Below are 27,746 nucleotides of genomic sequence, written 5' to 3' on the forward strand. Positions count from 1 at the left end.
TAAGTAATGTTCCGTTATTCAGTGTCGGATGCTGAGGCACCCTACTTTCTGCCAGTTGGATCAGATCTGTAGCAAGTCCCGTATACCACACTGGTATTAAATTCTCAATCGCTATCTCCCTCCATCCTCAGGTGCCCTCAGTCCTACAGCTTGACAGGGAGGGACAATGCAGAACAATAGTACTACTCGGTCTTTGTCTGGTTTGTGATTAGCTTTTCTTGATTATTCTCTGACTTCGGCATCTGCCTCCTGAGACTTTGATACCTGGCACATATTTTATTTATCTGGGTCTTAGAATGCTACCATCCTTTGTGAGAATAGATATGTTAAAGCGCCCTTTTTGGTTCCCCCTGTGAAACTGTTCTTTGTTCTATAAGTGATGCACATACTAGAGAACAGCTCTAATGGGCTCTGCTCCGAGCATTTGAAGGATATGTACAGACTAGAATTCCTTCCTTAAATTTCCAAATTCCAGGAAGACTCCACATTCTAGAGATATCTAAGCTTTAGCTTTTTCTTGCAGTAAGAGGCTCATCTGAAGTTCTCCATCGATATCTGTGCCCTGATTTTTGGAACTATAATTGTTACCTTACATAATAAAAAGGTCTTTGCAGATGTGAGCAAGTTAAACATTTTGAGATCAGGAAATGGTGCTATATTGTGCTGGTGGTCTCGCCGCAATCACTAGTGTCCTTCTAAAAGGGAGGAGAGAGCAGCCACAGTACAGAGAAGAAAAGACACTGTGATGATGGAAAAGCGAAGATTGGATGTGCACCTGAAGGTGGAAGATGGGGTTGCGAGCCAAGGACTACAGGGAAATGGGAGGACACAGAGTCTTCCCCGAGAGCCTTCAGCTCTGCTGACAACTGAATTTAGCCCAGTGAAAGTGGGAGTTTGGCTTCCAGAAATGTCAAAAAGAAAAAAAAAAAAAAAAAAAAAAAAAAAAAAAAAAAGATTGTGCCACTTCAAGTCATTGGAGTTATGGCAATCTCTTACAGCAGCAATTGGGAACTAATACACGTACTATATATTGTAAGTTTCTTGCTCATTTGCAAGTTGACATAGACCTTTGAGACTATGCTTAAAAGACAGCCTTGAAATGCATACAGTCCAGCACCCAGAATGATGTGTGAGTTCCATGGCAGTGGAGAATGGAAAAGGAATGGTCAGCTCAGCTCCTGCTCCATTTCTCCTCCTATAGCTCCCTGTAAGAGGAGATAGCACAGCCCAGAATATTTCTTCCTAAAAGGCCTTCAATGCAATGGAGTTGGACAGCTAGGTCTGAGGCCTGCGTGCATCTGAGGACCCTCATTCAAACAATGAGGGTAAAAACACAGATTTACAGGACTGTCAGAAAGATTAGGGATCCCCTATAACCCAAGGATATTGGCAAGTCATTCACCAAAGGAGAGGCACAATGATTTTTGCTGTGAAACAAGTCAATGTTTCCTATAGCTTCACCCATCTGTATTTTACAACTATGTAGAAGACTCAAATCCCTTCTTTTACATGTAAATCCTTTCAAATATTGGAAAACAACAGAGTGGCTAATGACACTTCATCATTTCCAGATAGAGCTTCCCGGATTCTGCAGCCTTCACACATAAGTTATAACTGAAAGCTCATTACTTTCCATTCTCAACTCTGCCCCTCCTCTAGTGGAGAAATAAGACACAAGGATGAGGACAGGAATGAGGAGAGTGAGACACGGGCACCCAGGTTCTCCACGAATTTTCCATGGAGCAGCTGTGCCCTGGGTGTGGACCATGAGTCTGTGTGTAGTAATGTGCCTTGAAAATACCTGATACCATATAAAAGAACAGGCTAGGCTTAAGAGTAAAAACACAGCAACCACTGACTTTGTTGGGATAAATAGTCCCAGCAAATGTTGTGGTTTAGATCTAAAATGTTCCCCCAAATTTTCATGCCAGGAAGTGGGGCCTGAAAGGAAGGGGCAGATCACTAGGGGCAGAACGTGGCAAGGTGTGTTGGCTCCAGCTCCTCCCTCTCTCTGCTTACTTGACACCATGGATTGAGCATCTTTTCCTCTCTGTCCCTCTGCCATCCTATTTCTGCCTTGGGGCCTGCTGACCATGGACAGAAACCAGAAGCCAAAATACTCCTCCCTCTTTTAAGTCGTGAGTGTTGGATCGCTTGTCCAATGAAGAGAAAGTGACTAACACAGCATGCAGCAGAACTTCTGTCCTCATTCTGCCTGTGTCAGCTTGTCCCTGCCCTGTGTGAAATCTTCCCAGGACCATCTCCACTAGGGTGTAGCCACCCATGCAAGCCCCTTCTCCTGCTTCCTCTTAGACTTCACACAGCAAACTACAGGCAGCTTTGCAGAGTGCCACTTTCACATTCACGCCTTCACCTGCTTGACAGAGTCTGCTCCTCATTCCGCTGTCTGCTAACTAAGTTTCCGTATCACCCACAGGGTGCATTTTCAGTGTTTACCTCAGTAGGAACCTCTTCTTTTACTCCTCCAACCCATCACCACCACCACAGAGATGAATCTGACCTCTTTCACTCTTGAGTAATACTGTGAACTTGCTCCCACCATAATACTTATTTATGTTCACTGTATTTGATGATCATTTGTCTTTCTTCCATGTGAGATTTTGAGCTTATGGTTTGTTTTTTTTTTGTTTTGTTTTGTTTTGTTTTTGTTTTTGGTGGAACCAGGAATTGAACTCAGGCCCTTGCACTTGCCAGGGAAGCGCTTATTTCACTGAGCCATCTTCCCGGCCAACCATGTGAGATTTTGAACTGTTTGAGAGGAAGGATTTCTCATTTCTGTATTGCAGTACGTGGCAAAGTGCTAAATCTTGGAAGGCATTCACTGAGTACATCTGAAGAGAAGACAAATGCTGAGATCCGCAGCTCTGACCTTCCCTCTCAATCTGAGAGGAGTCTTCATCATGCCACCAGGAAGGCCTGCTATATCTATCCATCCCACACAGCACTCATCAGCTAACTTCAATGACACTGGTGTTAGGATACCAACCTGCTCCTGGGGCAGATCCAGTTCAGGATGGTTTCTCAAGTGAATAAATGCCAAAATGGACCAAATAATCTTGAGTTTCCATAAGTAGAATGCTTTACCTAGGAAAAACAGCCCAGAGAAGTCCTTAGAGCCCTCTAAACCAGTTTGTACCTCACAAACTAGAACACAGTCTCTGATTGATGCTGGGTACTTGAATTACTTAACCCTGGTTCCCCTTTCATCCATGAATCATTAACTTAAAAGAGGAGAAACAATATAAATGATTATTTATTTATTGCTTTGGTTCCCTTCTTGGAGCATTCTCTATACTAGTCTATATTTTAGATCATGTCAGTCCTCTTCAATCATTTGTTCTTGACATAAGTTGATTTCTGAATTTGATATTTATTGCAACCCAGTTAATGTATTGCTCTGCAGGGTATTTTTTCTAATAGAGTTTAAAACTATGTGCTTATTCTTCCACAGGAATTGTTACTAACTTCCTGGTGCATATTTATTTGATTGTTTTTGTTTCAAAACAATAGGTCACACAGTCGTATGCAATTCTTTTGGTAATATCCTATGCTGGGGAGAAAGGTTGTACAAATGAATATTACTTTAAGTTAGTATGAAGAAAACAAAGCAGTGTCCACTCACACGTCCAGCACGAGCCTTCACGTTCTCTACATTGACTGACTCTGCACCTGCGTTACTTTCTTCTTGCTGAGACACCGTGCCTGGTACCTGCAAATTAAAGGAGAAGGGGTTGCTTTTATTTCACAATTTGTAAAAGGTTCAGCCCATAGTCAGCTGTCTCTAAAGTCAGCAGAGAAGCAGAGAGAGGGATGGAGGGAGGAGGAGGGAGATATGCCTGCCAGGCCAGGCTCCCAGGGGCCCACCCTCTCCAGACAGGCTTACCTCCCAAATTGCATTCGTCTATAAGCTTGCCCCTGGGCTAATTCACTCCTGAGTATCCCACTCCCATGATCCAGGCACCTTCCTAAAGCCCCACCTGTAAGTTCGTGAGGCTTTGGGGCAATGTCTAATTCCCCATATAAACATCAAGATTTGATTGCATTGTTGTTTAGCAATTATACATGTACTGATTGAGCAGCTATGATTTGCCAAAGAAAAACAAAATTGATGTCTATTTCTGGAATTCATTGGATAAAAACACAAATAGAGAAGCTAGGATACCTTTAATTAAAACACTAGAGAAGGAGAAGAGAATCAGAAGTTGCTCTTTTCTGAGTGGGAGATTTTTCCAGTTATAAGTCAAACACAGACAACTGCCTAACTAATTATCGTGGCCCTTGCCTGACTTTAGAGATGCATAAATGCCAAGCTATAGTTGGACCTAAAGCCAAACTTTCTTGCTTAAGCCCAAATCATAGCATACCTAATTAAGCAAATATTCTTCAGCCCTTATGGGTACTGTGAGAAACTAGCAACAACCAATGGTTTGGAGGAGCAAAACCAGCAGGCAGGACCAGTTCCCTTTACTTCCATTAAAAATCATTTATTGTGCATGGTCTGAGTAATCTATTAAATAAAATGCAGTGGAAGCTCAATGTGACTTTTCACTCTCTTCCATAGAAAAAAAATCTGTTTAGTTAAAACACAGGATAAGATTTAGACTACTACATAGGTAAGAGTAAAATAGAATGCCAGAAAATAGCAATGAAACTAAAAAAATAGGCAAAAGACAATCAAGTATTTCACTAAAGAGGATAAATAGATGGCAAATAAGCTCATGAAAAGATATTCAAAATCTTTAGCCATTAAAGAAGAGCAAATTAAAATCACATTAGATATCACTATATCTGTTAGAATGGCTGAAAAATCATATAGCTATAGACATATAGCTATCTAATTATAAAATACTGGAAAGGATACTGAGATGCTGGAATTTTCCTACATTGCTGGTAGAAATATGAAAAAATGGTATAGCCATTCTGGAAAAAAAATAATGGTTTTGTTCTTAGAGAACCAAACACATGCTAATCAGAAGAGCCAATGATATTCTTACACCTTTGCTCCAGAGAAACTAAAGCTTATGTTCACACAAAAACCTGTACACAAGTGTTGCTGTATCTTTTTTTTTTTTTTTTTCAGAACCAGGGATTGAACTCAGGCTGTTGCACTTGCCAGGGAAGTGCTTATTCTACTGAGCCATCTCCCCAGCTCTTATATATTTATTTCTAATGGCTGAAACCTGAAAACAACTCAGAAGTCCTTCAGTGAGAGAATAATTAAACTGTGTCCTAACTACATTTACTCTAGGTTACTACCCAGTAATAGAAAGGACATCAGTAATACATATAACAGCTCTGATGGATCTCAAGGAAACTATTTAAAATGGAAAAAGCTGCTATCAAAAGGTTCCCTGATCCATGCCTCCATTTATAAGATATTCCTAACATAATCAAATTGTAGAAATGAAGAACATTTTATCAAAACCTTGGGGAGTAGGGTGGAGCCCAGTGATAAAGCATTTATCTATTTTGCACATAGCCCTGGGTACCATCCCAAGCACTGAAAGAAAAAATCATTTTATTAGTTGCTAGGACCTGTGAAGCAAAAGAAGGAGGCAAGTGGCTGAGCCTGCAGAGGGGAACCCAAGGTGTCCTTGTGGCAGTCACACAAATCTACAAACAGGATGACATTTCATAGAACTACATAAACACAGACAGATAGGTGCATGTAAAGCTGGTGAAATTTAAGTAAGATTGGTGGAGTGGGTCGATGACATTCTTTCAGTTGTGATATTTTAGCATAGGTATACAGAATATTGACCTGAGGGGAAACTGAATGAAAGCTACACAGAATCTCTCTGTATTATTACTAACAACTGCCAGTGAACCTACAATTATCTCAGAATAAAAAACTAAAAACTTTAATCGTGGAACAACATCCCTAGGCTATTAATTGATAGGACTGAGATTTTAGATTAATAAATGCATTCTACTGAGAAAAGGGTATGTAGAATATCACAACAGGTTTGAAGATAACTCAGGGTATGAAAACAATAGACATGAGATCTGGGTCTCATTCTTAATTTTCCCCTTTTTTCATTGCCTTTCATAATATATCACCAAATCCTGCTCCTTAAAACTTGTCTTCTTCCTTCTTTCTATTACCACTGTTTTGGTATAGGCCATCATTATCCTCCTTTAATGGACTACTGATCTATTCCACAGGATGTGAGGCCGGTTTCCATGTCTATGCTTTTTTTTCCTTCTAGTCTGTCATCAAAATTGCCGTAGACTGGTAATTCATCCAAGTTCTCCCAGAATAGCTAATGAGTTCCAGCATCAGGTAGCGCTATCCTTCCATGGAACCATCATTGCCTCATGTAATGGTTAACGTTATGGGTTAAATTCACCAGGCCAGCAAGAGCGCATCTTGCTCAAACATTACTTTGGCTGTGTATGGATGGATGTGTCTGAAATTAAGATTATATTGGTAAACTGAGTAAAAAAGGTTGCCCTCTTCACTTTGTTGAAGTTTTGATTAGGAATAAAAGGCTGGGTAATGGAAAATTCTGCTCCACTTCCCACACCCCACCACACTGGGAGCCAGAGCTCTGTCCTCTCCTGCACATAGGTTGGTACTTACGTGATTCACTCTCCTGATTCTCAGGCTTTAGATTTAAACCACCATATCCCCTTGGTCTCCAAATTGCAGATGTAAAATTGTGGCACTTCTCAGCTTCTGGAAGCATGTAAGACAATTCCTTATAAAAACTTAGACAGATAACTTGATAGCCAATAAGCTATAAATGTCAGTTCTGTCTTTCTGAAGAATCTTATATATCACATTGCTTACCTTCAGCTTTAACCCTAATAAACCACATTACCTTCCTCCAACTTTATCACTTACTGTCTCCTGCTGCTAATATTGATGCTTGCAGGATTCTGAGGTACTTGGAATCCTATTCACATGGTAGACATTGATGCTTCTATACCTTTGTCCTTTCTCCCTTCTCTTTTGACCCACCCTTCTTCCCTTGCAGTCCGCCTCCCATTCCCCAACTTGGATACCATCTTTTCTATGAAGGCTTGAGTGGAATTTAGCAGTTCATTTTTTGTCTAGGACACACAGTTGAATTTATAATATTGGGTGGTACTTGTTGGTTTCCATGGCTATTAGAGTACAAACTCCTTCAGGAAGATTCTATGTCTTCATCTCCATCTCCTCAGGACCACACACAGTGCTTAGCAAACAGTAGGTGTTTAATAAAAATTGCTGCATTGAATTTCATGGACATTACAGAGCTCCAACAGTCTTATTGAATTGGCCATGGTTATTTGGTGTCAGTAATTTAAATAGCAGCTGTAATTGGTTGCAGTGATGGCCTAAGCTAATGGCCTCCTTTTTCATGCAAATTTATAGCTCCTCCTGTCAAGAACAATATCTGTTTCCCCACCCATTGATTCTAGGCTGGCCTCTCATTTAGTTTTGGCAAATAGAATAAGGCCAAATATCATTGGATATGCCAGCTCTGAGCCCAAGACTTCAAGAGACCTCTCCTGGACCTCTGCCCAGCCACCCTGTGAAAGAGCCAGGCTGATCTGCTGGAGGGGTAGGCACCACATGAAGGCCTGTTGTCCCAGGAGCCGGTGCCAGACAAGCCTCTAGAGTACGAATGCCATGAAAAGTCAGCAGAACTATTTGATATTCACTTTACACCAGAAACATGTCTAATCTGCTCACATCAGTGCTGTATATTCATGAACAAAACTAAACGATTCTTATTTCAGTTTGTTTTGATAGAATATTATTTTGGTAATAAATAATGATGTGGAAATTGGTACCGTAAGCGAAATGCTGATATAAGCAATAATCTAAAATGTGCAGCATTGATTTTAAAAGTAGTCAGGGTGGATGATAGAAAATCAGTAAGTCTGCTGTCAGCAGAGGCTCTGGACATGATGGAGAAATTGTATTCAAAACTGGAAGAGTGGTAACTGGTTTTATATAGCATTAAAACTATTTGCAAAACTGTTTCTCCTGTGCTTTATACTAAATGAAAGAAGTCAGTCACAAAAGATACATATTGTATAATTCCATTTATACGAAATGGCCAAAATAGGTCAATCTAAAGAAACCGAAATTAGATGAATGCTGGCCAAGAGTTGAAGAAAAAGAGCAATGTGGGCTGACTGCTTGTGGATAGAGGGGTTTAAGCAAGTCAAAAATGTTCTAAAATTAGAGAGTGGTAAAGGTTGGACAACCACAGAAATATAAAATCTGAAGAATAATCTTTGTAATATGCAAATTATTTGTAGTGGTGCTGTTACTTTTTTAAACTTTCATTGCCAGCAATATAGGTAGGCAGGCAGACAGACAGAACAGACAGATAGACAGACATATAATTTAAAAATATATCGAAAAGTGTTGAATTTGGCCAAGAAAATCCTGTCAGAATGTTGAAACGCCAAGAAAGAGAAGCAATAAAGACAGAACTAGGCAGTTCATTAACAAAATGACTTGTTGGAATGGAAAACATGACAATTGCTCAGTTCTACTCTCTTACTTTACCAAAGTAAAATACAGACCAAGGGTATGGCTGGCTAACCTCTTGTTAAACCTCTGAAGTGATTAAGTTAAATTATTTGGTCAGGACAAAATAACTCTAGAATATTCATATCATGATCTTGCAGTCACCTAATTCCAAAGTAGTAGTGTGTAAACCAGAAGTTGTGTCTAGACAACAATGGTGGCAACTTCTGTCTTTTTTTTTTTTTTTTTTTTTTTCCCGCTCAGCTCACCCTGGGGGCAGGGCTGGTGCAACATGTAGTACCAGGGATCAAAGTGCTGTCCCTGCATTTGCTTAAGCTTGCCTAAGCAGGCACTGAGCTATCTCACCAGCCCAACTTCTGTCTAGTTAAGAGGATAAAATAGACAGATTAGTATGAAAGCCACTACCTTTTTCTTTCATGGGGCTGTTCAATCAGAAATGATGCTAGTTTAGATGTAAAAGGACTGAAATTATTCAAAATATGCAAAGGGCTTTGAGCCACTTATGTTATATAGGCAGAAGTAGGTTAAGAAAGTCAGTCATCTGCTAACACTATTTCCAAGAAGGATGATGGGGGCAAAAAAAAAAAAAAAAATTCAGAGGCTAATTGAGGAAACCAAAATGTGGGATAAAAGCTTTGTGTGACAACATGACCAGGAACCACCCACACTGGCCTTCCCTTGGCTAATGTAGACTCCTTTCCTTCCAGATCCATCATACTCAAATTCCTTAAGATCACAATTAAAACAACAACAACAAATACCACAAGCCCAAAAATTGGCTTAACATAAAGAATGAGAAAATTCAGAGAATGCTTAAATTATCCATGTTAATTAAAAAAAATCAAACCTGGGTTCATAGCTGTAAAGGGGCCAGTAGCTTTCTGGGGGTGACCCCCTCCCTTTTCTTTGAGAAACATAAATGCCCCAGTTCCAGGAAATAACTTACCTCTCTCTCTCAAGAGCCTACACTCTATTTCTTTGAGTGTGTACTTTTAAATTTCTGTCTAATAAGTCATGCAGCCTGAAAATTCTTTTTTTATAACAGAAGTCAGAAAACCTGGAAGCTTGTTCTGCAGGGGGAGCAGGTTAGGTTCTTGTCTCAGCTCTAAGAAGCTCCTCAGATCCTTTCTGGTGAAATCTTCTCATGCCAAGCCAGTGGGAGGAGGTACACAGGGCATCAGAATCATGACTTTCTAGCCGAAGACTTTCCATTTTTTCTTCTTCCCCCAACCTCTTGACCTCTGAAGTCTACATGATTTCTTTTTTTTTTTTTCCTTTTCCTTTTCCCTTTCTGCAAATCCTTGCAGTCTTAGAGTTTTCTTTTTTTTTCCTTTTCAGCAGTGAGAGGCTCCCAAGTCCCAAGAAAAATAAACACACTTATATACAAAAGCCCTGAAGACAAGGGGCATTAATTCCCCCTAATCATAAAAGGAAAAAGGTTTTGAGAGGTAATTTTATGATGTGTAGTGGCCAAGTTAAGAATTTCTTGGGTCAACATACTTCATTTTGGGGTCAAATGGAGCTAAAATTTGCTCACTGGGAAAAAACATAATAGACCTACCAAGGGTCTCAATCAAAGTTTCTTATGAGGTATCCTGGGAAACCTAGTCCTGAGACAGCATGGAGCGGACCAGCCTTTGCGGTGCATCTTAGTTACTTTTCTCTCATTGTTCAGGCAAAATACCCAGCCCTCACTGAGGGAGCAAAGGTTTATTTAGCTCAGTTTGTAGAGGTTTCACTCCACGATCTGCTGATTCCAAGGCAGGGTGGCAGAGCAGAGGTGCAATTGTTCCTGGTGGAGAAAGACAGCAAAAGCAACCGAAGACCTTGACAGCATCTGCCTTCCCCTTTTATCTTATCCAGACTACAGGGATTGGGGGTGTACCACTCAGTGGACTGGTTCAGTAATCACCCACTCTAGGCCCAGCCACCTCTGAAAAAGCCCTACAACCCCACGAGGCTTTGGGGGCACATCGAGATGCAAGCCATAGCAGGGTGATACCCAATAAGAGATTTCCTTAAATCATGCTCATGTTTGGATCACAAACACTTTAGTTAAAAGAGATCCTCAGAGGTAAATACTGAATTACTCACAGGCCAGTAAAATGTAGCACACACCTTCATCATGATTGCCAGTTTTAATTTTTTAAAAGAGATAAAGAGAGGAAGAGATAAAAAGGTTGCTGGGGATGGGAGTATCCTATTTAGGAGTATTGTATTTGTATTGTCTTTTAGTGCCCCCACCCATCCTCTTTACTCTGAAAATCAAAGGGTATAAACTCAGTCTGGCGATGAAAGAAACCTCCTGAGTTCCTTGCCTATGTTACAGATCCTTAGGTATAAAGATCTTGGGAATGATTTTCTTTCAGGAAGGCCCAAGAATCATGTCCAATGTTTTTTCTGCCTCTCTGACCTACTGACAGAGGTTTGGGTAGCTGTGTGCCAGAAACAAGGATGCTGGTCCTGGCCATGACACAAGTTGGACTGAACAAGGTTACTCGATCTTGGGGACAAGTTCTATCTGACTGACACAGACATCTAGACTAATCATGATGGAAAAGAGGGCCATGTGCTTATGCAACATGAATCCTGGGAAAACTGCTCAGGAGCCACAACCCCGGGGACCTAAATAGGACACTCCCATCCCCAGCCATCTTTCATTTCTTCCTTTCTGTATCTCTTTTCAAAAGTTAAAACTGGAAATCATGTGAAGGCATGTGCTGGGTAATTCAGTATTTACCTCTGAAATACGACTTTTAGGTTGTATTTTATGAAATCAAGAGTGTTTTGATCTGTAAGATTTAAAAGGGGAAAAAATGTGTTGCAACTAAACTTGGATTCAGAATAAAATAGATAATTGGGAGATTTGGCCTCCAAACTTTAAATTTTATCACAATATTCCAGCTTGTTTTCTAAGACAAATGAAAGAAATGGAGAGAAATCTTATACGTTCAGACTTTTTTTTTTTTTTCTGTATTTTTTTATGGAAGGGTCTACAGGGTATTCAGGGTGTCACTACTAGATCGGACTCGTACTGATTCTCCTGTTTACAGCCTCCCAAGTGCCGGGATTATAGGCGCGCGCCACCACGCCCAGTCTCAATCACCATCTCAGCCCCCCCCCCGGGGGGGGGGTGGAGGAGGGGGCAGGAGCCAACCCCAGGCCCCTGGGCCTGCTTGCAGGCACTTTAATCTGCTGAGCTATTTGGCTGGCTCTTGTAAATTCAGATTTTTATGCCCTTGCACAATGGTCCCAAGTTCTGTGGCACTCGTACGATCTGCTGTGCCCATGTGCCAAGAGGAGTGGGCCAACCAGAACCAGACCCTGTGGAAGACGAGCTCTTGAGAGCCTGCAGAAGTCAGTCCAAAGCCCACAGCACCAGAGCCAGAAATGCTAGGAGCTCCAGAGGGCCCGGAGAAGGTTCGGAACATGGCTCGGCTGCTGCTTCTGCACTATGGCCTCCCAGGGACGCTTCCCCATTCTATCTTTTCAACCTCTCTGTTCCTTGCTGCCAAATGAATCTAGCCCTGCTGACCTAAAAAGAGCAGCACCAACTGACTGTTCTCAAACGTCCTGATACGCATCTATTTTGAGAAGACTTAGAGCCGGGGATACGGTGTTATGGGAGTACACGTTCCCCTCTCCATTAATGCTCAAGCCCAGTATAAACAAAAGTTGGGACAAATTTAAAATAGAAGGAAAGCTGGACCTGGTAGTACATGCTTGTGATCCCAGCACTTGGGAGGCTGAGCCAGGCGGACTGCCTGGAGTTTGGGGCCAGCATGGCTACATAAGACAGTTCAAGGCCAGAATGCATTGAAGACAGTGAAGACACTGTCTCAAAAAAATTTTCTTTTTAATTTTTCTCTATATTTCCCTAAATGTGGGTTAAAAAGTAAGAAGAGAAGGCCTCTAAGTTAGTTTCATAATAAAAAGAGAAAATGAGCAAACATCCCACCTAACAAGCTACAGCCCTTTTTCTCTTTCCCCATTGTGACCTTTGTGGTTCTAAGTTCATCACGTAAACTGAGGGGAAAAAAGCATGCAGAGTACTTGCAGAACTGAAGAAAATATGGTTGTGTTCTACTTTATTAAAGGCTCTAATTATTACACCCAGGGAGAATTTGGACGTATAACTATAAAGCTAGGAAAGAAAAGATTATAATAACTTAGAATTGCAAATACCTCTGAAAATATGTTGACTTCATGCAATTGTTGTATGTGTTCTATATGTTTTCTTGTCCATTCATCTGCTGGTTGATCTGTTTTTAATAATTGGTTAAAATATCTGCAGCTATAAATTCCAAAACATTTTTGGAGGTCATAAAATTTCATTTTTAATTCTTATTTTTACCCTTACAGACTTCTGCTCCTGTTAGGGCCATCAAAAAAATGACCATACAGATAGTCAAGGGTTACCAGCTCATTCAAGAAATTAGAGGGTAAAACTTGTTGAGCTCAAGGCTTACAAAAATCTTTCACATAAGAATCATAAAATTTGATAACATAAAGGTCATATGATTTAGTCTACTATTTATGTTCTTGTGTCTTAACTTTCATATTAGACCAAATATCTAATAGTGAGCTAACTTAAATTGGTTGGTAAGATAGAAGTAAAGATATCTTTCTTGTTGGCAACATATTTTTGTCCAAATTGTTAGCCAATCAATACGTATCCTGATGTTTTTTCAATGTTTTATTAGTTCATGTTTGTGATACATAATGATCAAATCATAGGAATTAGTGCAGTAATTACTCAAAACACTAAAATTAGAAATGCAAAAAAAAAAAAAGAGAGAGAGAAAGAAATGCATTTGACCCAGACATTCCCCTTGTAAATACCCTGCCAATAGAGTTAGAAGCATCACATCACAGTGACACACGCATAGCCACACTTATGGTAGCAAAATTCATGTTAGCTAAATCTTGGAGGTCCATCAGCAGGTGAGTGGATACGGAAAATGTGGCATTTATATATAGTGGTATACTATTCTGTCATAAACAAGGATAACCTTGAGCTATGTGGGGACAAAAAGGATGCATATTGAGACTATAATGTGAAGTGACACACAAGCTGAAATATTTCATGGTTTCTCTTATGCAGAAAATTCAAAAAATAAATAAAGACCAAAATAAATAGACAAAGGAAATAGGGAGATCAATCTTTTGCAAAGAGGAAGAGAACCAAGAATTAAAAATTGTTTTTAAAAATCGTGACCATTGTTTTTCATGTACTGTAGTCTAAGAGTTACTCTTTGGTTAAAGATGTTCAAATGTTAACCGAGCCATGCTGTGGTTCTCATAAATAATCTAAAGTAGTTGTAAAATGAGTAAGTAAGTGTGCACAAATGGATTTATACTTATAAATGTTTACGACAGCATCTGAGCAATCACTCGCTAGAAATAAATTCAAATGTTCTTAGCTTCTTAAAATTTATGAAAAGTTTATGTATCTTAAAAAAAAGTTTATGTATCTTAGTCTATCAAATATGTTTTCATAAATAGTGTATATAAAGATTTAAGACTGATTTTTAAAAGTTTACTGAGTTTAATTTCTAATGTAATCCCATATTAAAATAATATTTAAAAATTTTTCCCCTAAGTGGAGACCCTTGGACCTGAGAAGCTTCCAGAAAGAACTCTGCTCTGTGCTGAAGGAAGCAGCTGCCTGAGGCAATTTGCTTCAGTTTTCCCCACTGCTGGGTGGCCTCTCCAGGTTTCCCCATAGTCTTACTGGGTCACACTCCAACAAATATTACTAAAAATTATTATTATATATAATTAAGTTAGCTATAATTACGAAGAGTTTTCTATATCTAAGGATTTTCTTAAGATAGTAAACGCTCTTGGTTAAACTTACAAAACCTATCTTAAAAAACAACGCTTTCTTGTGTTTTATCAACATAATTTCTTGTGGTTTTTATTTTTAGGTTTTTGATGACTTAGGAAACAGTTTCCAGCTTTAAAGTTTAGTGAAATGCTGGCTTGCTGTAAAATAATAATCAATTTATATCTGACTAAATGAACAACTATTTTCTTAAATTATAGCCCCACTGATGCCTAATGATATATGAGGCAGGGAGGCAAAGCTGGCTGGAGGAATGGGAGGGACTGGTCAGTTACAAGGTCCTAGGGCGGCAGTGACTCTCAGAACACAGCCTGTAGACCTTCTCCCAGGTCCCCTAGAGGCACAGATGGCACAAAGCAAACCAGATGACGCAAAGAGCCGCTATCTTGACTCCACTCTGTGTCTTGTGGACCCAAATGGCACTTTTAATTTTTTCCTTTTATCCTTTCTTTTCTTTGGCCTTCTCATACCCTTTTACCACTCATTTTTTGGGAGATGGGGCAAAATCGAACTCAGGACCTTGTGCTTACTAGGCAAGCACTGTACTACTGAACTATATTGGGGACCTCTGCCCCTCATTTTTAAAATAAAGATTTTGCATTGTGTTTGGCCTTTCCCATCCAATTTTTTGTCCAAGGCAAGAAGGACCAGTAATGCTTTTAATTGGTAGGCCATCTCTAAAGGACTATCTGACAACACTAACATTTATGTTGAGCATGATTAATTAAAGAAGTAGCTATTCTCTGGTCATACTGCACATTCCCAAAAGCCTAATATCCAGGTGAAACTACGATAGTTGAGATTAAACATACTGCTACCACTTTAACACTGGTGTAACTGACCTTCCAAGTAGTCGACATCCAAAGCGTGGAAACCAAAGCCAAAGTAGGGCAACTAGGCTAAAATGATAGCCAATATTTTCACCATGTGCTCGTCAGAGCCAACCAAGATCCTACAACTCTTGACCTCATAGGACAACCACTCTGCACTTTACTAAAAGGAAGATTGCTAGTGAGAAATGTCCCCATGCTTCTAAGCTAAATGGTCCAGGAAGATCACGTCCCAACATGACAAATTAGTAGAAAAAGAAACTAAGGGTGCTAGGAGGCTCTGTACATGGTTCCAAAGTAACCCCTAGGGAGCCCTAACTAACTTTGACAAATATATACACATGGATTAATTTGATTAACACAGGTCTTTGATTTGGTCTTAAATACCCAATAAAAAAGTATAACCAAAAAAGAATAATAATGACAGTAAAGAAAAAGCTAGACTAGATATGAAAAGGGAATCCAAGCATTGTACCAACACCTATTGTACTTACAAGATTTTCACTTACACTCATAAGGGTTAATCTCATAGGGACAAAAATGTGTCCCTCAGACTCTCTTAATATATTCCCATTATGTTATCTTAGTGTGTTTTCGAGTATAATATAAATATTCTACTACTTGTTACTTTTGTGGTATAAACTTTTTGTTATCTACTCCAGACTTTGTACGTTTATATTATCCGGAGCCACTCATTGCAAAAAGTCCTCAAGTCTACAAAACAGAACCCTGTAGTAAAAACTTCAGTGGCCCAGTGGTCACACAGCATGGGCATCTTTATTTAATATATTCCTTTCCTGTTATTATAATTGAAGTTTTTAAAAAATAGATTCTTTATCAAACAGATAAGTGTCTGCATTCTGTTAAATTCCACCTATTGTAGCTAGGCAAATACCTCAAAATAAATAGAAGTTAATATTGATGATAAATGGTTTCTACCAGATGTTATTAACTTCTACCATTTTTGGAACCACTATTCATCAATATTCTACTTTTAATTTATGGTCCCTCCTTTTTCAACATGGTAAAAAATAAAGCTTCAGTGGCTCATTAATGTCCTCTTCTTTTCCAGATTATCAAAACACAGTGGTGCATCAAACATGAAAACCCATCTTCCTTTAGATTAGCAGGATGCGGCTTTTGATGCCTAGACAGGCAAGATCAAACCACTCCTCAGCTGGGAGCAACTATAGGAATGTAGCCCATCCACCCTTCTCTACCCCTTATGAATAAGAAATTGATAAGGAAGAGATGATGTAGGATAGAAAAATAAAATAGGTAAAAAAAAAAAAGCCAAGGTCAATCATAACTAAAAAAATTTACTTTTAAGAAGAATGTAAAATCTGGGACCCAATCAAAATTATCCAAAGTGATTCTTGTCAGCATTCTTTTCAATACTTTAGGCTCCTTTCCCTCCACACTCATGACACCAAAAATTTCCCAGGAATAGTATCAGTCAATAAATTGGCTCTACAGTGAAAGTAAACAGCAGGAACCTGATCCCAAGACAAAGGAACAGACTGAACTCAAAGAATGCTTCAATTATCCATCTTAATTTTTAAAACTGATGCACATATCTACAATATGGTTCTCTTTTCTCCTGGGGAGTGGGCCACTTGTTCTGCAGTGCCCCACCTCAAGTGAAGTATAAATAAATAAAATTCTGGGAAACAATGTGCTTCTCTGCTCTTGAGGGCCACATTGTATTTCTTTGTGTAGTTTAAATTTCTGCCTAATCAATCCCAACATGCCTTTTAATGACACATACTGAAAATTATTTTTCCTTGACAGGAATCACCAAATCTGCAAACATATTCTGCAAGGATGTAGGTTAGGTCTTGTGTCTGCTTCAGGAAACTCTTCAGACCCTACCTGGTAATATGTTGGCCTCCTCTCCTACCATCTGTTCCTGTCTTAGGCAGCTGTCACCTCCTCTCTGCTGGGAGTCGCCTTCTCTTACACTAACACATCAAGTGTCATGCCAGGTGTGATGATGCATGCCTATAATTCCAGTACTCAGAAGGCTGAGGCAGGGAGATTATTGCGAGTTTGAGACCAGCCTGGACTACAAAGTGAGATTCAGGCCAGCCTGAGCTGCACAGCAAGATTCTGTCTAAAAACCAAACAAACAAAAAAATCAAGTATCAGGCAAGCTCATTCTGGTCTGGGGTCCTTCTCTGGATCCTTCTTGCTTAAAGATCACATATACCCTCTTTGAATCTCCTCTGGGGAAATATCCTGAAGATGCATCCCAAGCCAAGAGCCTAGCACATGCAGTTGTCATACATTGTCAATCATCTACAGCTGAAAGGGACACACACACACACACACACACACACACACACACACACACACCAGGAAGCCTGGTTTGGCTGGAACATATACCTTGGCCTGGTTGCTGGCAGGAGGGAGACTTTCTGTGAGTTGTGAACTAGTACTTTCCTTACTAGCACCCCTTGTTCAAGAAAATTGATCCTAAATAGCAGCAAAGAAACAACAACAGGAACAGTCACAACAAACTCATGATACATGGAGATGAACCACAGAGAAAAAAGATAACAGCTTAGTGGAATTTGTTTTCTTGAATTTTAAAATAGGCTCCCACTTTCCACTCTGCACTGGGCCCCGTGAGTTATCCCCAAAGCATCTCTACATTCTAGCAGCCCCCTTTGCAAGAGCTGCCCAAGGAAACTAGCAAAATCTGACCATAGGAGAGCTTTTCTCAGCACTTTGCCCTGGCCATCAGAATCTGTCCTTTAAGGATATAGCTCAGTGACACAAGTGCCTGCCTGGCAAGCACAACATCCTGGAATCAATTCCTGGTAAATAAGTAAATAAATAAATAAACAAATAAATAAATCTTAAGAGCCAGGGATATAGCTCAATGGTTCAAGTGCACGCCTGGCAAGCACATGGTCGAGTTTGATTTCCAGTACTGAGAAATTTAAAAAAGCCAAAATACCCCAACAGAATCTGTCCATCACTGCCCCCTTTTCCTACCCCTGTTCCTGGGTTCTATGTGCCTGAGCTTTGCCCCTGCAGGCTCCTTTGGAAATGCCCGTCCATGAACCCATCTCAACCTCCCCACCTCCGTGGGCCCTGATTTTCCTTCAGGCCCTGCTGAAGCTCACCTCCCTGAAGGTTACGGGTGTTCTCTTCTGTCCAAACTCCTGTGTCACAGCCACACATTTGTTGATTCATTGATTCTGACTTTAGGGTTCTATTACGGTTTTTAAAAATTATTTTAAGGTCCAGGTATGGTGGTATGTGACCTCAGCACGCAGGAGACTGCGGAAGGATGATCACCATAAGCTCAAGGCCAGCCTGGGCCACATAGTGAGTGCAAGGGCAGCCCAAACTGAGAGTGAGACTCTGCTTCGAAAGAAAACCAAACAAATCATTTTAAGGAGGTTTTTAAACTCCTTGAGGATAGTTCTTGGGTCTTAGAGCTCTTCAATCTCTACATTCTGAGTGTCTCTTTAGCATCTGCATACAGTGAATGGCTGTTGAAGATTAGGCCCTGTTCAGAGGCAAGTCAGGGTGGGCAAATAGTCTGTGCAAGATACAGAGCTGGGCATGAGTGCAGGAGGGAGTGGAAGTCCACGGGGTGGATTCCTGACAAGAGCTGGGGATGAAGTGACAGCATGTCAAAAGACATGCTTCACTTTGTCTAAACAATCACGCTGGAATGCTCTTGAAATCCTGAGCAGGATTTCGCCTTCCCACGCCAGCAGCCTCAGGTGCTGCTTTCACGCATTCATCTTCCTAATTGTATCTCCCTGCCCAGTGGAAAATGTGATTTCCAAATGTGCTGTGGCTGCCATGCCCAAGTCCCCATGACAGCCTGCTACGCAGAAAACACCAGCAAACAGGAGGAGCCGCCTCCCCCACCTGGCTGACTTCGTCCCAAGACTCATCCCTTACAAAGGGCTTTTGTGCCACTGGCTTATAATCATATTGGGGGTAAGTGTTGAGCTTCCTCTCTGTAATTCCAGTCAGGTAGTGATGAGCTGAGTTCAGTGTGCACAGGAAGAGGAATTGTGATGTTCTTTGTACCTGCGCTTGGCCAGAGCCTTTGTCTAATTTGTGTGATGTATCACTCCACGAGGTTACCACACGCCCAGACACCGAGAAGCTCATTCAGGGACATCACAAGGATGTATGGATCACACTCTTTTTTTATACTAACAAATGGCTTCATAGTTTGAGTTTTCTGTGTCTTTTCAATCTCTGAGGGATGAATGAACCCAGAAACTTCCTAACGTTCCCAGACATCAGAATCTCACCCTTCTCAGGTGGTCGTGAGTCCAAAGGCAGAAGGCCCTTTGAAAGTGCCTCCTGTGCTCACTTCCACAGGGCATTCCAGAGTTGCTTTGGGCAATTTTATTTTGGTGAGCCCTTCAGATACTTTTCTTTGAGTTGACCATTTTGCTCACTTTCCTTGATATTTCACTATTATCTCAACAGAACTGTTGAAGGATTCTGAACTCATAAGTCAATGGCATCCTTAACAAAAGTACATTAAAATACACTGTAAGGCTAATTTTAAATCTAATTTAAATCAATGGAGACACATTTATACGGTAAAAGAAGAATGAAAGACATTTTCTTTATAAAGATACATGCCATCAAGTAATTCTGAGGCTTATTGAACACTGTCAAATACAAAGTATCTTTGTGAAGAAGCAAATAACTACCAATTCCTTTAGATTTTATTATAAATTCCAAATATAAATTCCTACATATGAGCCACTGAAGATATGCCTATTAGGAAATAAGGATGCAGCAGTGCTTTTGTCTTAGTTTAATATGTGACTGCTCTTTGAAATGATGTTTACGTGAGTCCTAGATATTTCTTGAACTCCAAGAAAGATGCCTTATTATCAATTGCAAACTAAATCAAGATTACTAATAATATAATTATTTTTACCCCTTTAATAAATCCCTTCTCCTACCTTAGAGACCATAAAAAAGCAAAACTATTTCCTAAAATTATCTATTAATCTATCCATCTTTTTCTTAAAATCCTTCATCAGTTCTTTCCCTGAAATCTCTTGTAATTAAGGTGTGCAATATCTACTTCTTATTCATTCATTCATACCACAGACATTCTCTCTACAAATTCTCATTTCTCCATTCCAATTTGGGCTTTGCAAGCAAGCCTGGTATTTATTTCTGGGACTGATCGATGTCTCTCAGTTTAATCCTCAAATAATTATATTCAAACATCCAAAGAGCACAAATGTAGCAGCCTGACTATTTAACTCAAATTCTAAATCACTAGTTATTCATGCTAATAGTTATAATGAGTTTTTAAGGCATATATTATCATTATTTAACATGCCAGAAGAGAAGTTCAGCATTTTGGTTCCTTACTAAATTTCCTCAATCCCTGAGACTGAAATCATACCAGACTCCTGGTTGACCCGCACCTACCACAGGGCCGCTGTCCTCAGACTTTTTGCTACAGAGACTCCTCTCTCCTCTGCTGTCATCCTTGGAAGAGAGTAAGAGGAGGCAGGACCAATGATCCCTGGGCCTCTCTTTTTCATGTCTTGCCCATGTACTTCCACAGGTCTAGTTGGGAAGACAACAAGCAAGACTGAAAAGCAGTGACCGCAAGGGTGCTTAATATACAACCCTTACACACATGTGTGAGGAAAGGCATGCACACACATACAACACAGGCAGTGTTACTGTTCCCTGGTCTCATGCCCTTTTTAAGTTTTTGCAGCTGTTTATGCTGCAAAAGCTGAAAACACACATTGGTTTTTGCAGCAGTAAAGCAGCTCTCAAACAATGAAAGTCTGGAAGTTAAGAGTTACCAGTTGGCTCTGTGCCCCTCCAGCAAAAGAAAGCAAACAGTAGCCCTGTTGCCTGGTTCTGCACCCTCCCTCTCCTCTCTCCCAATTACCCTGCCTGGGCCAGGTCACGGCCAAGCCCAAGTAAGTGGCACATAGCCTGGTGGAAGCTCTGAGGATTGGCTCAGACCAGGGAGTGGAGCCACATACAGGAGGACTCATGGGACCCCAGAAAGATTACTGACCCACACTGCTCCTCCTGTCTGCTCCCGGCTAGCACTCCTGCACACTGACCCACTGGGGACAGCCCTCCTATGTTCTGTAGCCTTTCTGATTCATGTACTCCTTTACCTGCCGTCTGTCCCACCTACTGCCTCAAGAATTTCTCTCCCTTCCTTCCCAGAAGTAGAGTAGGCATTTTGGAGACACAGTCATGTTAGCATCTCCTCAAGAGCTGGTATGCAGTGCAGGGACTGTACTGGCTACTCCTGAAGAAGCTCCTGTCTGTCCAGGGTATCAAAGTTGACTCAGCAGTGGCAGCAGTGGTGGCAAGCTGCATGCTAATGGGGACAGGTGGTGGGGTTATCTGACTGTGCTGTCTGACCACGTAGATGCTTCCTCTGCCCAACTCTAGTGAAAGTGAGGGACAAGCTGAATGAACCCTCCAGCTTTGCTTGCTTTCAGTTCACTTCAAAGGTCCATGATTCTGTGAGGTCACACAGCTGCTCCCAAACTCGACTGACCAGTTTTGCTGCCGGTGACACTTTGGGTCAAGCTGATAGTGGCTGTCTCAGACCTGAAGGTCTTTGGAATTGAAAGCACCTTCTTTCTACTTGGGCCCACAGAGATGTCTCCTGGGTGACCACTATCCAAGCTGGAAAATGCGTCCTCCTACCGGGCTAATATTGCTGTTTCTTAGATATGCTTCCTACAAAGGGCCATGAAGACCAAGTACCTACCCGGAGACCACGGATCACTTCAAGTCTAATCATCTTTCCCCACGAGGCATGGTAATGAAGTCCTATCAACTTAGCACATGGGAGGCTGAGCCAGGTTCTAAGGAAGTTTAAGTCAATCTGGGCTAATTAGAAAGTTCAAGGTCAGCCTGATAGATAGTTCCAGTGAGATCCTATCTAAAGAAAGAAAGTAGAAAAAGAAAGAAAGAAGAAAGAAAGAAAGAAAGAAAGAAAGAAAGAAAGAAAGAAAGAAAGAAAGAAAAAAAAAAAAAAGAAGAAGAAGGAAAGCAAGCCAGCCAGCCAGCAGCAGGCCGGCCCACTCTCCATAAGGGATGGGTGCACACGTCACAGGGCTTGGTTGTGTAAAGCCCTGCGTGGCCGTGACTGGAAGAGGGGACAAGAAGTCTAGTCTGCAGGGTAGTCCTGACCCCCACCCCCTTCCTGGCGGAGGTCCAGCCGCTCCAGCTACTGGGAGCCACCTTCCTTGTGCGCCCCATGGTAGTCACCGAGGCCAAGGGTGTCAGGCTTCCATGCATTGGGTGACGTGAACTGGGGCAATCTGGGGGGACCTCAGGCCCCACTCCTGGGGTGAAAAAGCCCATGCGGTGAGGAGCAGCTGTGTCCACTGGCCATTGGGGACAGACCGCTGTGGTCACTGGCGTATAGAAAGTTTTCTATCTTGATCCAGGCCAATGTACAACATATCTGTGTCTACTGATGGTGCCGTAAGCACCTCACAGATTCCTGCTTCAGAATAAGAGATCTTGGTTAGACCAAAGCCATTGTTTTTGAAGTTATTAAAGTCTGTTGGTGCCCAAAAAAGACACTTATACTATGATAGAAGTCATCTTCTATCTTGGACAGTATATTATGGCTAAAAGATTGTAGAATGAGAAACAACAACATATTGTGTATTGTCCGAATGAACTTCTAGATTTGTTTGGAGTGCCAAGCTTCTCTGTGAAAGAGCACAGGAAAATATATACCATGACCTACAGAAACTCAATAGTAATCAATCAGCAGGAACCATCAGACTCTGGCACATCTGTGAGCGAAATCACATGTCTCCTTGAAGATGGCAGCAAATGCGAAGCCCCCGAGCAAAACCTACAAGCAGAGAATCCTTATCTTCAGATTTGAATTCTAGACCATCTACTTCATCTAGAAGAAGAGCAATTAGTGAGACAGAAGAAAGCTCAGATGAATAGTCTATGAACAACAAAGAAAACATCACAAATCAGATAGTATTTCTCTTTCTTTTGATGGAAGCTTGGCTCTATGTGTACTAAGGGAGATATGTTGTGAAAAAGTAATAGCAGGAACTCGACAGAGACTCTATCAAATCCGGATGTGGATGATGGTGTAAGTGAACATTCAGGTAATTGGTTAAATCAGGATTCAGTTTCTGATCAGTTCAGTGTAGAATTTGAAGTTGAGTCTCTCGACTCAGAGGATTATAGTCTTAGTATAGAAGGATAAGGACTCTCAGATGAAGATGATGAGGTATATTGAGTTACTGTGTTTTAGACAGGTGAAAGTGATACAGATTCATTTGAAGAAGATCCTGAGATTTCCTTAGCTGACTGTTGGAAGTGTGCTTCATGCATAAAGTGAATCCTCCCCTTCCATCATACCGCAGCAGGTGTTGGGCCCTTCATGACAACTGGCTTCCTGAAGACAAAGGGAAGGATAAGGGGGGGATCTCTGAAAGACCCAAATTAAAAAACCCAACAAGCAGATGAGGGCTTGGATGTACCTGGTGGTAGAAAGGCTTTGGCAAATGATTCCAGAGAGTCATTTGTTAAAGAAAATAATGATAAAGTCACACAAGCAACCCAGTCACAAGAAGGTGAGGTTAAAAGATTGTAGACAACTCACAGCCATCTACTTTCCATAGCATTATTAGTAGCAATCAAGAAGTTAAAGAATTTGAAAAGGAAGAAACACAAGACGAAGAAAGCGTGGAATCCAGTTTTCCCTTCCATGCCACTGAACCTTGTGCGATTTGCTAAGGTAGACCTAAAAATGGTTGCATTTTTCATGGCAAAACAGGACATCTTATGGCATGTTTCACATGCGCAAAGAAGCTGAGGAGAAGAAATAAGCCCTGCCCAGTGTGCAGGCAAGCAGTTCGAATGATTGTGTGAACTTATATTAACTAGCTGACATCCATAAAAGTATATATTTTTAACTTTAACTATATAAACCTAAAAATTTAGATAACACAGGTTTTATAAACATCAAAGCAAGAAATATGAGGACATTGAAATGTACTTGTTTAGCACCTTTTGTGTAAAGAAGAAAAGTATGGGAAGATTTTAATATCTAAGATGTAGATACTATGAAACACCAATTCTTAGTTTCTCTCCTTTCAGAAATTCTTGTTTATATTTGGTGCTATGTTATGTAGGTAGAAGTGTACCACTTATAATAATTAATAAGAACCTTCAGTGAAAATCACCAGAATTGCTAATAATAACTGAGATTATAAATGACAACATATGTGATGCATGTTATTTAACAGAGAGAGAGAGAGAGAGAGAGAGAGAGAGAGAGAGAGAGAGAGAGAGAGAGAGAGAGAGAGAGAGAGAATGAAAGCCAGTTAAATTAAGAGGCAAATATTTAGGCTTTTCTTTTCACTTTGGTTATCTTCTAAAACATGTTCCTTAAACTGAATCCCATAAATGAAATGGTTACTCATTTGGGGTCAGAGGAGAGCCACCCAGGAGCCCTTGTCCTCAGTACCAGAAGACCTTGAGCATGGCCTTTGACTGTTTGCAATGTCGTTCCAAAGAGCATTCTTTCAGCACAGTAAGTTGTGCTTTTTTTGTTTGTTTGTTAGTTTGTTACTGTCTTAGGGGTGGCACCCAGGGCCCCTTGCACTGCCCACCAGGCAAGTCCCTACCCTGGTGCCACACTCAGGCCACTCTGACTTTACAATAGAAGCTAAATTTGGTATTCAGGAGTTCAGATTTCCCTTTTCTTCCTGCAAACCTCAGGCATTTCCAAAGATGCTAAAGACAAAAAAAATTCCATAACAGCCTAGAATACAAAAATCTGTCCCCCAAAACTATAGTAAAAATGATGAAGGAAAGAGCTGGCCAAAATCACCCTGTGCACATGACATGGTCATTTTGAGTGTGTCATGGTTCTTATATTACAAAAAAAATTGGCAAATTAGTAGAGGCCCTAGATCCAGAAAAATTAGTTTGGAAATTCAAAAGAAAGTATGACAAATCAGTTTAAAGATTTAACAGAAATTGGCTTCTTTATCCAAAATCCTAGTCTTGCATTTCAGTGGACTTCTTAAGTCATAAAATACTCCATTATGAATAGAACGGAAACTTGATGAACTATTTTTTTTTGGCTTGTTTGCAAGAAGGCAATAATATTGCCTCTTCCTGGCCATTATCAAGATTCTTATTATCATAACATTGCATGAACCTATATTATCTTTAATTTTCTTTCTGCATGACTGATAGTCCTAAGAAGTCTCTTCTTTCTACTCAGTGAATTATTTTATTTTCAGTCTTCCTTTTGGTATGATTTCAACTTCCAGGGAGGAGGAGTTGAGCCTCATAGGTGATTGACAAGGACATGCAGTAGTCATCAGCCAAGAGGAATAATAAAGTCCCCTAAATCTGTATTCAGCATTTGTTTAAATTTCAGAAGCACCATTATCATTCACGGTTGGTCCCAATGTACATGTAATTGATGAAGGGATTCAGAAGGTTGGGCTAGGGGGTAGGCATCCCCTTTCCTCTGCTCACTGGCCTTGCAGAGCAGCCACATCGAGGAGCCCAATAGGCTGCATAATAAACTATCTATGTGTCTTCTGGAGAGAAGGGTTCTGCTCAAAATGGATCCATGGGTTTACACTAATAGAGCAATGTCAGACTAAGGGTGTAGTGCAGTGGTAGAGCACTTGCCTTGCAGAGCGAGGCCCAGATTCCATCTGCAAACATGGCAACATTGATTAGTCAGCAAACCCTGGATTATACTCACATGTCCTTGGCATTCCAGGTCCAGCCACTCAGTCTTGCCTCACTGCCTATTGCTCAAGAGACATCCTGCCCGGGATGAGGTGGGGGCTCCTGATGGAGCAAAAGGAGAACATTGATTAAAATAAAAACACAATTCAAGGATTCTAATTCCTCATAAGATTAGATGATAGTTGCAGAGCAGGCAGAAAGAAAAGGCTGCCCGTCTGTGAGACAAAAGCATCCTGAGGGAGGAGGAACATAGAAAACCTAACAAAGTTAATGTAAAAATTGACCAGTACTGACAGTCCTGCCAAAGGAACAGACATGAAAGAAGCACACAGGGATGGTGCCAGCCTGGAGTGAAAGAGCCAGGGCTGCCACATCCTTCCAGGGCAGTGGGTAGCATTCCTCCCATTCCTGCCCTCCTACATCTATCAGAAGCTTGTGCTTAAGGTGCATTTAGTGAAAACTTTAAGCTACTTGGAGTAAGACTGAGGATCCATAGGAAAAAAAAAAAAAAAAGCTCCACAAATAAATATGACCCTACTCCTTCCTGCCAAGACAACGGAGATCCTAGAAATTGTGGATTCCCTTCCATGAAAGTAAGAGTACCCAAAAAACCCCTATGATGCATTTCTAATTCTACAAACAAGGAAGAAAGGAGATGTATCCAAAATGGCATGGTCACCCTTGGCCTCCACGTCTCCTGGCTCCTTCCATTATATAGCACTACCTCTCCAGGACTCCGATTTCTGAGGAATAATGAAGCTAATGGAATTAGGTAACTTGTAACCCAATTTCTCATTTCTCAATAAGATCAGGAAAGGAAATATGAAGTCAGGATGTGCGTGACAAGAAGATAGGGCAGCTCCGAGGAGCCCAAGTATAGACAGGGGTTTAGAAAATACTCATTAAGGTGGCGACTTCTGTCAGGGTCTGGGACATCTGGGAGGTTTGTAGAAAGGACTGTGCACAACAGCAGATGTGCAGGGGCCAGCTACCCAGGCCAAAAGCAACAGGTGGGGCCCATCTGTGCAGGAGTGAGTCTCAGGAGTAGACTATTTACTTGTCCTAGGTCAAAGGCTCTTCATCCTCAGTCCCATGGGGCTTCTGCTGCATAGAAGCACAGAAGATTGGCCTGATGACCTTCTCCCATTTTGTCCAGGGAGAAGCCATATCTCACAGGTGCTGATAGATGCTCCCAACAACTCCTGAGCCTGGCTTCAGTGGACAAGGACTTGAACATTCTCACAGACTTCACCTGAAAAATCAATCCAACTATATTCAATTATTGAGAAGAATGTACGTGCATAGTAACTGGGGATCTGGATATAAGCAATAGAGCCATGAAAATCTATTTTAAAAAAAGAGGAACAAAGAAACCTAAGGTCAGTATACATGCCACCTGACAGAACTCAAGATCAGGAAACCCTCAGTGAGGACTGGGAATTGCCCGGATTCTCTGTTTGCTATGCCTGATCTCTGTAGATAAACAGTGCACGCATACACACACACACACACACACACACACACACACACAGAGTGACTGTCTCTTGTCCAGCTCTCCACACTGCACAGAAGGCAACCACCCACCCCTTGGTTTCCGAGTCCACAGTCACGGAGCAGCCATGGCAAATTTCACTCTTCAGTCCTTGAGTCCAGTGGGGTGCAGTGCAATGAAGGAGTGAGGCGCTCCTTCCAGTTAGACTGTCGAGCCTGCCTTGGGCTGAAAGGGTGGTGTCCAGGGCCAGCTGTGCTGCAGAGGCAGACAGAGGTGGGGCTGAGCAGGTGGCCTCAGGAGCAAGGTGGAAGGAGA

General features: G+C 41.1%; 1 long non-coding RNA gene and 1 pseudogene across 1 annotated transcript; one reads left to right on the plus strand and one right to left on the minus strand.

Annotated features, from left to right (window-relative positions):
• Positions 1-3,018: 3,018 nt before the first annotated feature.
• Positions 3,019-27,185, minus strand: LOC111812813. The gene is made up of 5 exons (XR_002818208.1): positions 26,997-27,185; positions 25,953-26,041; positions 6,605-6,700; positions 3,644-3,730; positions 3,019-3,105 (listed from the first exon to the last, which is right to left on the minus strand). It is a non-coding gene; the product is annotated as an uncharacterized LOC111812813 (long non-coding RNA).
• LOC101593127 lies at positions 22,652-24,109 on the plus strand (annotated as a pseudogene).
• Positions 27,186-27,746: the final 561 nt, after the last annotated feature.

Source organism: Octodon degus, unplaced genomic scaffold (assembly GCF_000260255.1).
Source record: "Octodon degus isolate 3935 unplaced genomic scaffold, OctDeg1.0 scaffold00144, whole genome shotgun sequence".
Taxonomy (NCBI): Eukaryota; Metazoa; Chordata; class Mammalia; order Rodentia; family Octodontidae; genus Octodon; species Octodon degus.